We start from the raw sequence: 13716 nt of genomic DNA, 5'->3' as shown, positions 1-13716 counted from the left end.
TATGGATTTATGCTGAGAGCAGCCTTGAAATGTACCACCTTATGGGAAACTCTTAGATGGATCAGCCCTGTTTAGGGCTACCTGACAGAGATGGCTATACACATTTATCACCTCATACGACAGCACAGCTCATTCTGTCTTTCTATTTATCTATTGCTGCCTGTTGCTGTAAAGAAAATCAGGTCACAAGCATGACTCTGCAGCTCTCTTGTCCCTGGATAGACTTCTCCACCAGGCAGGCTTTTTGTGTTGTCTTCCTTTCACATTGTGTGCAAGAAGGCAGACAGCAAAATAATCTGCTAAAAAGGGTCTTCCTAAAACACATTTGCTGTTCATAAAAAAAAAAAAAAAAAAAAAAATAAAATTAATCATAGGAGATAATGAAGAACATGCCCCAAAAGCCAGTATGTCAATAAACAAACAAAAAAGTATACTGTTGTAAGCAAAGAAATAATATAACAGAAACAAATAATGGTAAGATAAATAAATCGGATGACTGAAATGAAGACGATCTTTACAAATTGTAGATTTCATGCCTCAATGAAATTAAAATTGCTCTAAGCATTTAATTGCTTCTAGGGTCCAAATAAAAGGATTCAATAAGCAACCTTCCTTCAGATTAGATTTTTACTGTCAGTAGTTAATGCAGTTGCAGAAAATGATTGTAACTTTCTTCTCAAAACAGTATCTCATAATTACTTTGGTGAAAATTAAAACTTTTTCAAATGTTCCCATACCGCATACTCCCATAATACTCACATAACTTTATTCTGCCCGCCTGAACAAAATAAAGACTTTAGAAAGAAATATCTGCTACCATCACCCTATCCATTTAAGTGCCACAATTCCAAAATGCATATGTTCATCTTCTCACCGAAGGCAAAGGATATTTTTATATTAATTTCAGTGCAAGAAGACACAAAAGTGGATCATTTTCCGCATTCCTAAGGACTATTTTGAAGGTCCCAATTTCAAGTTTTCTGAGTTTCCTCATCAACCACTAAGTTAGCAAAAGCTGAAGTCTTCAATACATTGTGAGATCAAGTCCCGAGGGAAGAGAGATTCTAGGGAAGAGAGATTCTAGGTTTGCTGCTTTTTATTCCTTGAAATCCTGACAATCTGCTGTCTTGCAGTCTTCACAACTTTTCAAGGAAAAAAAAAGTACAATGACAGACAGAATACCCTTCAGAAAATAAAAAGCACCAGTTCTAGGCATGCAGAAAGAAGCTTCCAGGTTTCTCAGAAGTTTCCAAGTGGGGTGGCAGGTGGAAAAATCAGTAAAAAGTGCATTGCTTGATTATGTAAAATAAAATTAAAATGCCTCTGACACATCTATGTATTCTTCAAGTTTTCAGGTATGCTGAGTGAAGCAGTTTACAACAGAACAGACTGCACACCAATCTATCACACTTAAATGCAATCACAGTCAAACATAACATCAGCTAGTGCCTAAACTACAGAGATGCATTTAATACTCCCCAGTCAGCAATCAACCTTTTCCACATTTGTTCATAATCACAATGAATCGTTTCATTTTAATGCTTTGTTTTCCTGTCTTATCCCATGGCAGTTTATTGTGCTTTTTAAATTAGATATTTATAAAAAGAAAAAAAAAAAAAAAAACAAAAAAAACCCCAAACAACTCCTTTTCCAATGTTGTTCCTGTGTGTAAGTAGAGAGCATTTTTTAAAGAAATATAAATCACTCCACATATTTCCTTACCTGTTGCAGTCCACGTGGAGCAGAAGATGGGACGCACTAAGTGACACAGCAATCTTGTGCCACTGTCCATCTGCCAGACGGTACGGGAACACCTCTGTTCTTGACTTCCCATTAAACCTGTAGTGATATCTAATCTCATCCCGTAGGCCACTGCTCTCCAGTTCAAAATAGCTGTATTTAAAACATGAAGAAGAATCAGTTCCATGTTTTGGTTTATTCATTGCTTCTGTCCCTTTCTTCTTAATTCATAAACTTCTTTAAGCAAACACCACATGGAAGGTCACAATCTAAAGAGGTTACTCAGCATGGATTAGCTAATAGTTCATTTTTTAAGAGAGGCAGAGAGACAAGACTATACATTCAGTGCATTACAAAAATAGCAATACCATTTGCACAAAAACAGCTCACGTTCAAAACACCATTTGACAGTCCTGGAAATTGAGGTCCTCTTTTTACCCATAAACAGGTTACGCTACAAGGAAACGATCCTTAGTCTTTTCACCAAAATGTTTTGTATGAATGCAGGATTTGTAGGAAATGCAAAAATAAAGAACTGTACATAACATTATCAATGAGCAAACAAAAAGCCATTAAGGTAAGAAAGTGCCAAGTAATCATTAAATTTGTATTTACTATTTGCAAATCCACTTTTTAAAAAAAAACTGTTTACTTTTAGGTCTCTCCTACATGCAATTGTGCTTAACTCCTTTCCTGACTTTTATCGTTACAGCTGTAATTGTTCAGCTTTCCAAGGGAACCAAACCTCCTGGCCAGATTAGGTGTCTCAACAACTTAACACAATCAAAACCTTCAGACAGTTGTCACCAGAGAACAGTCATAGGAGAGCTAACAAAGTACGGCTATTAACTGGCTTCATGCCGGCGGGGGGGAGCCAATTCTTCTTCTAGAGTGAATTTAGCCCTTGCAGGTGGTAGCGCATTGACAGTGTAAATAGTGAAGCCTTCTCTTGGACTTCAGATCACACAGAGTATTTATAGCATGTCAAATCAAGGCCCTCTTTTTCCTGCTAAAATGAGGCCCTGGATATAGAAAGAAGGAGATGCAGACCTCCTTTTATAGTAGACATAACTCTACAACTAAGTGCAGATGTTAGGTTGTCCAGCTAGTCCCTACCCACATCTACCTCCAAAGCGTCACGTTTTTCCCTGCTGGACAATGCCAATTTAATACGGCAGTTGAAAGATGGGTGCTAGTTTGGGGTAAAAAAAAAAGAAAATAATAAAAAAAATGCTTACAGAAAAGAAATCCACTTCCAAAAAATAAATGCAACATACAAAAAAAAAAAAGTATCCAGGTGCCAATTTTCATTTTCGCACAAGCCTTTTACGCTGCTTGGCTGTATGCACACCTTAACAGCCAGCGTGCATAAGTGTTACATGAGGTGTGTGCACTTCATCAAGAATAGCTCTTACCAGTGAAGGGGAGGCTTTTTGGAACTTAAAAACTTAAAAACAGAGTTCTTTGGGAGGCACTTACTTATGAGATAAAACGCTAGCTGGGAATCTGTGCAAAAGATCACAACAGACCGGGAAGGGGAACACCAAGACAATAAATCTTGACCAAAAGAGAAACTCAAACCCTCTTCCATCCTGCCAATGCCTTGCCATTACATTTTTCATGCACCTTATGAGCATTATCAGGTCACCTGAATCAAAGACTCAACTGGCAACGTAAAAACCATCACAGGCAGATAAAGGCAAAACCAAGACAGAATGAAAACACAGCAGGCATCCGTACAAATAAAATACATGCAGTACAGAGTGGAAAAAATAAGAAAGGCTGGTGTTGTGAAGGAACTGGCCTGCTTCATGCACATAAAGGCACAAAGAGGGCAGAGAAACAGGAGTTTTCTAAACAGGAGAGCAGAATATTGATTAATGACTACCACCGCCACCACCCATTAAAATAGCTAAATTACATTCATAAGAAACCTGGAGAGGATTTTTTTGTTACTTTATTTTGATGCTCAGTAAGAGCACAGTCAATATACAGAACATACTGCTGCTGGCATTTTGAAGCCAGGAAAGCACTAGGACAAGTACTGTCAGTGAAGTCATACTTACAAAGTTACACGTTTCATAATTGCCATCTGCTGTCAAAGCACAAAAGGAAGTCATTAAAGAGACTTTCTTTCTCTCTTGTTCAGATAAACAGCAGTGAGGCAGAAAACTTCAAAAACATGAGGGAGAGCTACCTACATTCTAGTATCTCTCTCACACCCAAAGTATTTGTATAAATATATATATATATTCTTTTTTTCTTTTTTTACATGGTTGATCATAGAAGCTTAAGAGCCTGAGAGCAAGACAAGCTCCTGTTGCAGGAAGCACATCGCTTCCTGCAGTTGTTCTTCATAATCTCTTACAGCCACAGAGCTAATCGCTTACTACACAATGTTTTGTTTGTTAATAAAAAGCCAACAGTCCAGCTCTGGAAAGGTCAGTCAGATACTGTACTTAATCACATCTCTGCTCTATTATTTGAAGAGCGTAGGGAATTGCAAAGCAACGTAGTTTCTCATCTGACAAGCTTTAGTGTCAATAGTTACTTCAGGACTAAAAACAGCTTGTGGCTTACGCACGGAGTTTGTTGTCAATCTCCTGACTAATTTATATAATACAGAAGTGACTAGTTAAAATCTACTGTAAAAGCCAGTACTAACGTTTTTGTATATGTACACCTAACGCACTGCTAAGTGCCACAGGACTGTACAAAACACCACGTTTTACCTCTTCAGTGACAGGAAAGGAGGATGACAGCAGACAAATTCGGCACCTGTTTTTCACCACCCTTCAACAAGTGCAGATCAGAAGCAGTTACGCTCAGGCAAACATCAGTAAACAACAGGCAACAAAATCCCAACAGCAGAAACTGGCTGGATTAGCCCAACATGTATCTATCTCAAGTATTTAAAAAATGCAAGGCAATGTAAACCAACACTCCTGCATTGTTTTTGGTTTTGTTTTGGTTTTTTTTGTTTGTTTGTTTTGTTTGTTGTTGTTGTTTTGTTTTGGTTTTTTTGTTTTTTTTTTTTTTTTTTTTTTAAGATGCACAAATTCACATCGAGATCTTGACTACACACACACTTCACCACGTTCACAGATCAGAAGATGTAGTTGTCTCTTCTCTACCAGAATATAATTCATGTGCAAATAGCTTTCGCAATAGCAAACATCATCATCTCTTTCGTCCTCCCACCAGACTCTGGAGGAAAGCCTCTCCAAAAGCAATGACATAAAGGCCATTCACGCTTGCTCTGTGTTCAAGTTCTAATCTGCATATTGTGGAATGGAAGACAAATGAGTGGAAAAACATAAGCTTAGGCAAGAAATCATCAACCTGTGAGAAAATAATTAGTAAAGCCACAGAAAATAAATAGATTTTTTTTTTTTTTTTTAAATATCTATCTCATCTTTGACTTGAAATACCATTGCACATGTTGTTATCTACTATAAACCAACAGGTAAACAACGGGGGAAAATTAACAGAAGCCACCATACAAGAGGCAAGAAAAGGAACTAATCTCTTTTGTGTTTTGTAGGCACTTCCCAGTATTTCACGAGGAAGAAGAAAACATAGGAACAGAACAAGTCAGAGTTCCTGAAAGGATTGCAGCATCTGTGGACCACCTGAATAAATGTATCATCAGTAGGCAAGTGTGAACTTTCAATGTTGCCATGAGATCCCTACGAAAAGCCCAAGAGAGATCCCCGAGCATTACAACTAGTTCTGCTTCTGCATCGCACCTGCATGAAGCCTGTGCGTCAACTTGCCGCTACAGTTACCCCCTGCTACCCTCCTCAAGACCTTTTCCAAGACCTTTTGTAGAGGGTAGATCTACAAAAGGAGGGTAGGTAGATCCGCTACCCTCCTCAAGACCTTTTCCAAGAGAGATGCGAGACAGTAATCTACTTGTCAACTTGTTAGCACTGGGCGATAGTTTCTTGTTTTATTTATTTCTCAATGAGGATGGGGTTTTTAATATATTTTTTTAAACAGGCGTGATCAGAAGTAACATGCATTTTGACAGATAAAATTCTCAGAAAACATGTATTAAGAAAGCTCGCTGTTTATGGAATAGCAATGCAATATGACCTTGGCTGAAATTTTCCCACTACTAGAATTTCCATATTTGCTAAGCATGTAAGCTACTGCTGGCTTCTTTTATACAATTATAGAATTCAAATGCTTTTTATAGGTCTGTCCGCAGTCTCTCATTCAAATCCCAATGTGTAAGAGAAAAACATGTTGCTAAATTCAGATTAATTTTATGCACATCAAAACAGTTGGGATATTTTAAGACCACGCAATGTGCTTTACAGAAGGACAATATCATTCCACAATCAACTCAAGATGCTTTACAATTCCTTCTGACAACTTTTGCAACCCCTATGTACCTCACACACAAATATTGTTATGAGAGGATAAAGCCTGACTCAGTAATGGTTAATGCCTTTTTTTTTTCCTCCCCTCTTTTAGTCACAACCATAGTGAAGATTTAACTGGGCATTTGACAGCTCGTTTCACTTCCAGATCAGGAGAAAAAGGTGTCTAAAAGTATACTGTAAGTTGGAAACAGCTGCTGTGGATGTAATGACCAAAAAAATTGGAAAAGTCATTATCAACATTAAATAAAAGCATGTAAGACACCTGTAGCAGAAAAAGCAAAAGTATTTCTATAAGGTGAGTTGGCTTAATCCACCATCTGCATTAAAGAAACATATTCATCTATTCATCATATCTACCACAGCAGTGATCTTAACCTGTGACAAACACCACCATGTTCCATTCAAAGATTTTACTGCTGTCAGATTGTGGAAGTGGAGAAAGGAGGGAAGGCTCACAGACTCCAAATAAGACGCAACCCCAAGAAGAGCTCTGGGATATATGTCCTTCTGAATATCCTTAGCCTATACAGCACTTTTTGTTTGTATCTTTACGATGCTAACACCTATCACAAGACACTAAAATATCCCACAATGAAGACAGGCCACCATCTGGGAAGCACAATACTGATTAAATGCTCTGATAAGAGTTCTAAGAACTGAAGCAAAACTACTTTTTGCATTCAATTCTGGAAATCTTCTCCTTTATCACTTTCAAACATAAATAAAGCAGAGTTATTCTGACTTCACAACTTCCGTCATCCCTGATCGAGTGCCAAATGAAGCCCCACAGCCTCTTTCAAGGAGCAGCACCAGCACTTACAGCAGATGCTCTCAGAGCTACTGAACAGATGTCCCAGGGCAAGGCAGCAGGCACAGATGGCATCCCTGCGAATATGTACCAACTTGGGGTTGCCATCTAGTCAAAACACTTGCGCATCTGCTTAACATTGTGGGGGAGAAGGTCACAAAACCACAGGAGTTCAAGGATGGAAGCACCGTTCACCTTGCACGCACTGCAGCAATACTATGATGTCAGGTCTCTCAACAGCTGGAAAAAAAAAATCACTGCCGTAATAAGAATCAGGCTATTACTGAACAGAAGCTTCTGGGAAGTTCTGTCAATTTGGTCAAGGCACAATTTCTTATATATTTTTTTTATATCAAAGTAAATTCAAGGGAAGTTCAGAGACCAGCCCATTTGATGTCATCAGCTAGAGGTCTGAGAAGCTTCTGTGCAAATTTGCCTATTTGGACATGTTTGTGCACATAGCTTTTTCATTTCACAATAGCATCATGCCAAGCAGAATATCAGAACATTTAATGATGTTTAATGATAAAAATGGCTTCGGGCAAGACTGTGATTTAGCATCTTTGCAGAAACATTTCTTGATGTATTCACAGACAAACAGCCAACAAATCTGCATCCATTATCACACAGATTTCAGGATTTTCAATCTACAGAGCTTCTGTGATGAATCATAGATCATTACACTTTCGGCCTTTCACTGTTCCTTACCACAGTGGTACACAGAGCACACTTATTTTGGTTGTGCTGCCAAGTGGCTCCGCCTGGACACCAACATAAAAGAAACTGAGATCTTGTTCTAACGCTCCCCGGCGGAAAGCAAGTCAGGCCAAGAACACACACTGGGTACACTATGCTGCAGATAAGCTGGCAGGCATATGCCCGAGACCATCGCCACTGTCAACGAAGCCATATAGAACAAAAGCAGCGCCTCTGAAATGAGAGAGGCATCTGACTTGAAAGAAAAGTAAACATTCACCTTGCAGTTGTCACCGCGGTTCTGTATGGATGCAAAACCAGAACAACCTACAGCTGTCACTGCAAATATTTCAGTCACTTCCACTGTGCTTGTACCCTACTTACTATAAAGTGACAGGGTAAGATCCCAAGCTCTGAAGCATTATGCATTGTCAGACACTGGATTTTGAAGAAATGCTCTCACACGCTCAAGTGTGCAGATCTAGTCCTCCGCTACATATGCATACTTACAAACCATACACAGCTACTTGTTACAGCTAGTTTAAATATGGACAGATTGAGAGGCTGCACAGCAAAACCATACATGGCAAATCTTCATTTATGTGGCATTAAAGACTTACTACTGTGGCAGAGATTACATACTGATATCATCAAAGCTTATGAGCAAAATCAGACTGACATCAGGTAGCACAAAAGGTGTCGTGAATAGAAGCAGGATCATCTATGACAATGAAGGTATCTAGCTGAAAAATCAGATTAACTTTCTACAAAAGAAAATGCAAAAGCTGAATCCCATACGTTGCACAAAGACTCTGTCGTCACCTACTGCATTCCAAAAGTATACCTCCTATACAAGCAAATCCAAAACAAGCCAAAACTTAATACTAAACTCTTTCAAATCTCTCAAGTAAAAGCCTGACAGTTCAACTTCACTGTGCTGTTGGCTACCTAAACAGGATTCTTTCAAATATTTGTATCCTTTCATTTCAAACAAAAGGAACTAAATCCAGTCAATTAAACAATTTCCATTTGTTTCATTCCGTTCCATTATGTTTGTTTTTCCATTCAGACCAGTCTGAGGACAACAGGAATCATGTTATATCAGCCTAGCTTGAAAGTTTTAGCAATAAAAACCCCCACACTGACATTTTCTATAGTAAATATTTTGTCTTTTGTTCTACAGATCTTCTACATGGCAGCTGGGCATGCAAGCTGCAAGGCATTAAGCATTTATGATGCTCAAAATATGCATTTGTGTACCTGCAACTAGGCAAAGGTCATCCAAATACAAATTTACTTTCTTCTTTGATCATATAAAGAAAAAAAGTAACCTCAACTTCTGCCTGCCAGCTAAAAGACAGCTTGAGTCAGAGCTGGTGCAAAGCAGCTACTCATTTTCATGGCATGTGTTGTAAAGATTGACCTTAAGCATTTTTGTTTCCATTTCATATGTCTAAAAATCTGTCTTCACCGTGGCTGCTACCTGCCTACTACCTGAAAAAGACCTGGGCTCTCCCCTGCTCACAGTAAACCAAGTAGGTAGTACCACACTGCACCTAGGAATAGTACTGCATCTTAGCAGGCTTCAGAGCTAGCACAGTCAGCAGGGCAGAAAAGAGTCTATCATTTGAAGTAAGGCGAAGTCATGACTCCTTAGCTGCTGCCTCTAAAACAAATCAAACAAACAAACAAAAAAACCCCAACACATATATATGTGTATGTCCTCATACACACATAGACACAAACACCTAGACACAAACAAACACCTAGACACCTCTACTAAAGGTAGGTATCTGCAAGAAGTGGCCAAGTAATGGGAGAAATTTCATGTTATTCCCGCACAAAAAGCAGAGGTGGGTCTCTCAGTAAGGGATGCAGTCTAGTGTAACCACTCCTGAAAGAGATGGCCTCGCTCTCCTTCCTGCTTATTCCTACCTCATCCTTTGCATCAGACTTAGCCATTCAGATGCAATGAGGCATGTCAACTCAATGAACTAGTCTGACAGAAAAGTAACCCGACACAAGAAAAGAATCATTTCTTTACAGATCACGACTCCAAAACCAAATCATCTTGTACTCATGCTACCGCTGTAACTCTAGCAAGGAACACAATCCACAGTTACACTCTGAAGTAGTCCTTGAAAGGCTCATCACCCATAACTCTTGACCAAAGGTTAGTTTCCCCAGTGCACCAGCGGACCATTTGCAGTCCACAAAGCATTTGTATCTGAGGACTTTCTGAATGGGGGCCCGTCAATTTTTTAAGGCTAACCTGGGACTCTGAGCTGGCATTAGCTCAGGGATCATTGCGGGTACGCAAAAGCCTGGAGCTGCCAGCATGACCAGAGAGCCCCCAGCAGAGCTGTAACCAAAGCAGAGCATAGCCCCGCTCCTTCCCTCTCTCATGCTCATCACTGCAGCAAGAACTCAGCTCAGGGGATCCCCAAATCCATAACCTCTAAATACCAGATTTTAATAAAACAAAAGAGGATAACATAGCCTTTTCAACTACTGAGGTCTGCCACCTGCGTCAGACTACAATACTTGACAACAAATTACCCTAATTGCTGTGTCCTTGCAAGGAAGGTTCTTCCCTCTGATCTTGCTCTCAAATTCAGCAGCTTTTCAGTGATTTCTTATGTTATGACAAATTCCGTGTATTTCTGCTAGATTCCCAGCAAAAAATCTTTTCCTTTCCACTCTCTCAAGGCCCAGCCACATGTCTGCTCCCTGCTGCTCTCCTGCAGGCCTCCTCCTTCCCCTCCTTCCCTCCCCACTGCCACCTGAGCGCTGGCAGCTTTCCACAGCCGGCAGTCACGGGGCAGGCACTGAGACTCTCCTCCCTTTCACAAGGCAGTACCTAGGGCAAGGAAAGCACACAGGCATCGTTACTAAACTGCAAACAAAAAAATAAAAACCAGACACATCACCCAGCCTAATGTTCAACCAAGCAAGCGAATCCATGCACCAAGCATCTATGAATAAGACGTTGCGAACATCTAACTATCTTATTAACTGGGAGAGTTACATTCTTAATGTAACTGGTGCGAGTACAAGCCCAAATTCAGGAGACGCAGTTTTCAGAAAGTTGCCTTCAGTGTAAGTTTGAGATATCTTGGTGCTTTGCCTATATCAGAAGGTCATAAAACAAGCAAACAGAATAACTCAGCATGTTGGAGAAGACTCCTGCGGGACCCACACATCCTGCTCCTGGCTGACCACAACATTTCTGCACTGTCCAAATTCAGTTTTAAAGAGTTTCAAACTGTCAGCCATTCTGCTCCAATTGCCAACAAGGTCCAATCAATGTGTTTCAACAGCTGGTTGTCAGCGGCATGTTAATGCTTCAGAGAGACAACAATTGTCAGCCTAGTGTACATAAAACACCTGCTCTCAGCAGGGAGCCACAAGATGGAAGGTAGTTCCTCAAGCACTAACTCCTCTTTCACAACACTTAAATCAGTGGAAGATGTATAGAATATAACAATTCTGCCTCACTTTCCTCTTTTGCATACTTCAACCCCAGCACAGAAGCAGGTGGGCCCAATTCTATTTCCATTTGCATCTCTAAAGACCTTTTGGGGAAAAAAGAAAAAAAAAAAGGAACAATTCTGGAAGAAACAAAGCTCACCTGCTTGTTCCACTATGACCAAAAAAGGTGTGTAGATGCCTCACATATTGCACATCACCTCATTCAGAGAGACAGAAGTAAGGCTGGATTATTCTCTGTACAGCTTTTCGGTTTAGCAATTCTACATATAAATATTAATGAAGATGTGACCTTTACCCTAAAAGAAAAAGGTTAATGGATACATTTGCAGAGTTCTTCTTTCCCTTTTTAAATATTGGGCATCTCGGAATCCAATATGCATATACACATTTGCAGAGAATAATCTAAAATGTAGCATGGAGTAAATCCAATCTTTCAGGTTTACAACTAGGGTCAGAAGTCACTTGCATAGGTTTCTTTTCATTAATTAGGTTTCAGTGTTTAATTTAACTAGCTTGTTACGCTTTTGTGTTTTTAATCAAACATATTATGGCCTGGTAGCCTTCCAACTGCTATTTGTGAACATACAACCTTCTATCTGCTCCTCAACAGTCTCAGAAGTTGTTCATGGTGTCACTGGGGGGAAGTATTCAACAATGTGCTAAAGAGTCCATGCCTGTTTCCCCTCCCCACCCAAAACTGACTTGCTAGGAATAAAAATCGTTCCCTATGAGCCTAACAGATTTATCAGAATCCCCCTGAATATTTATACCAATACAGCTTGCTGTTACATAGTGAAGGGCCAAATTCTCCACTCGATAAATCTATTTCACCATAGCAGTACAATTAGCTTGCCACTTTCCAAATATCTGGCGTGGCAGAAATTTCCTGAAGTTCAGGTCCTAGGCATAGGTTATAAGCATAAAAACAAAGAAGAAAAGAAAAAAATGCAGAAAATTTAGAAAAAATAAAGTTTTTAGTGCTCCCTGTAAGAAAGTCTTAGAAACATTGATCTTATGACTCGCTCCCTAGTTCTATCATGGTGGGATCTCCCATTCTGAAACGCTCTTCAGAAAGAACGACAACACATGGACAGAAAGTTAGTATTAAGAAGCATGAAGCAAACAGAGCAGACAGACATGGGACACACACAAAATAGTAGGGAGGAATAAGCAACTTGGCATTTTACAAAACAGTTTAGTTTTTCATCCTGTCTCTTTAGTAACCAGTAAGAGTAACAAAAGCAACAATGACTTCTTTGGGAAGGCGGGAAACAACACACAAGACTCAGGGACCTTGAAAAATGCACACAAGGAGACCTTGTGGAGAAGGTCAATAAAGGTATTATCCTATTTCTTACGGGTAATTCATGGGTAATGGCTCCTCTGCTTACTAGTTTAGTTTTGCATATTCTGCATTACAATGCCCGGTTTCTCTGCTTTCCACAAAAATAAATCAATGGTTAAGAAGAAAAATCTTTCTTTGGAGGGCAGCTTGTTACAGAGCAAGTAAATACCCAAGAGGTTACTTTGAAAAAGTCAAAGGGAATTTTGCCTGATGAAAGATTAGAAAACCTGATCCAGAGTTATGACCTCCCACGACATGACCAGATGACGGCTTGGCGGCCAGCTGCCGGTTATGTGTAACATACTGTAAAGATTGTATTTCCTCTTACTTCCTTTCAGGTAAGTGCCAGAGTCCCAGGTGATGTGTACTTGTGCTACTCATCTGATTTGAGGACGTTCAGATTTGTACATTAGCAGAAACATCATTCTGGACTCAATACTTCGTGATACCTTAAGGCCTACTGTGCTTAGCCACGAGGAGTGGTTCAGTGGTGGCTACCTCCAAAAAAATCCCCAGCAATTAAAAGGTCATTGTTGAAAGTTCAGGCAGCAAATGATTTGAAAATGTTCTAAGCTAGTCAGCGGGGTGATCACTCACCAAAAGAATGCTCACCACTCTTTTCCAGGTCCCTTACCCTTTGTTTCCAAGCACCAAAACACTTAGAATGCATTCAAAGTACACAAATGCTTTCCTTTCCCACTCACTGTAATTCATTATTTTTATAGACACAGTACAGGAAGAGTTTATGGCTTTTTTTGGGGGGGAGGTGTCACAATTTTCACATCGACAAGAACAGAAAATATTACAGCCGTCAGTTGCTTTTAAATTGTGCCCCAGAATAGTCAGGAAATCATAGTCAGCTCCTTTGGTGAAAGCCAGTATTTCAAAGAACATTAGCCTGGGTACCTGAACATCCTTGACAGATTTCTCCAGATACTGATCTTGGCCAGCAGTGGGAAGGAACCATCAATATACCTCCAACCCAGCAAGTAAACAGCACAAAGGCAATGCTGACTCCATCTAATTTATGTTCTTGGGCTTTGGACCATGCAAGGCCAGAGCAGGTAAGGAGCAGGCAGACAGCTTCGGATGAAACTGTCTTAAATCACTGTTTATAGAATTTGTTATGAGTGGGATTTTAAATATCTTGATGGCCTTTTCCAAGTGTCTTGGTGGTCTGAAGAGTCAAAGGTTGTGAGCAACATAGCTCACAAAGGTCTCCCAGGAAGAACTGGCTAGCGTAA

At 39.8% G+C, this 13716-nt stretch overlaps 1 long non-coding RNA gene across 1 annotated transcript in view; it reads right to left on the bottom strand.

The window, feature by feature from the left end:
* Positions 1 to 1795: 1795 nt before the first annotated feature.
* The window catches only part of LOC142409662 (uncharacterized), a 36430-nt gene continuing 24509 nt past the window's right edge, over positions 1796 to 13716 (bottom strand). The window contains exon 3 of the long non-coding RNA XR_012775730.1: positions 1796 to 1893. This is a non-coding gene — a long non-coding RNA (uncharacterized LOC142409662). The remainder of the gene's footprint in view (positions 1894 to 13716) is intronic.

The sequence above is a fragment of the Mycteria americana genome, chromosome 5 (genome assembly GCF_035582795.1).
Source record: "Mycteria americana isolate JAX WOST 10 ecotype Jacksonville Zoo and Gardens chromosome 5, USCA_MyAme_1.0, whole genome shotgun sequence".
NCBI lineage: Eukaryota > Metazoa > Chordata > Aves > Ciconiiformes > Ciconiidae > Mycteria > Mycteria americana.
Note: the sequence above shows the minus strand (reverse complement) of the source record. Positions and strands in the feature narration are given on the sequence as shown.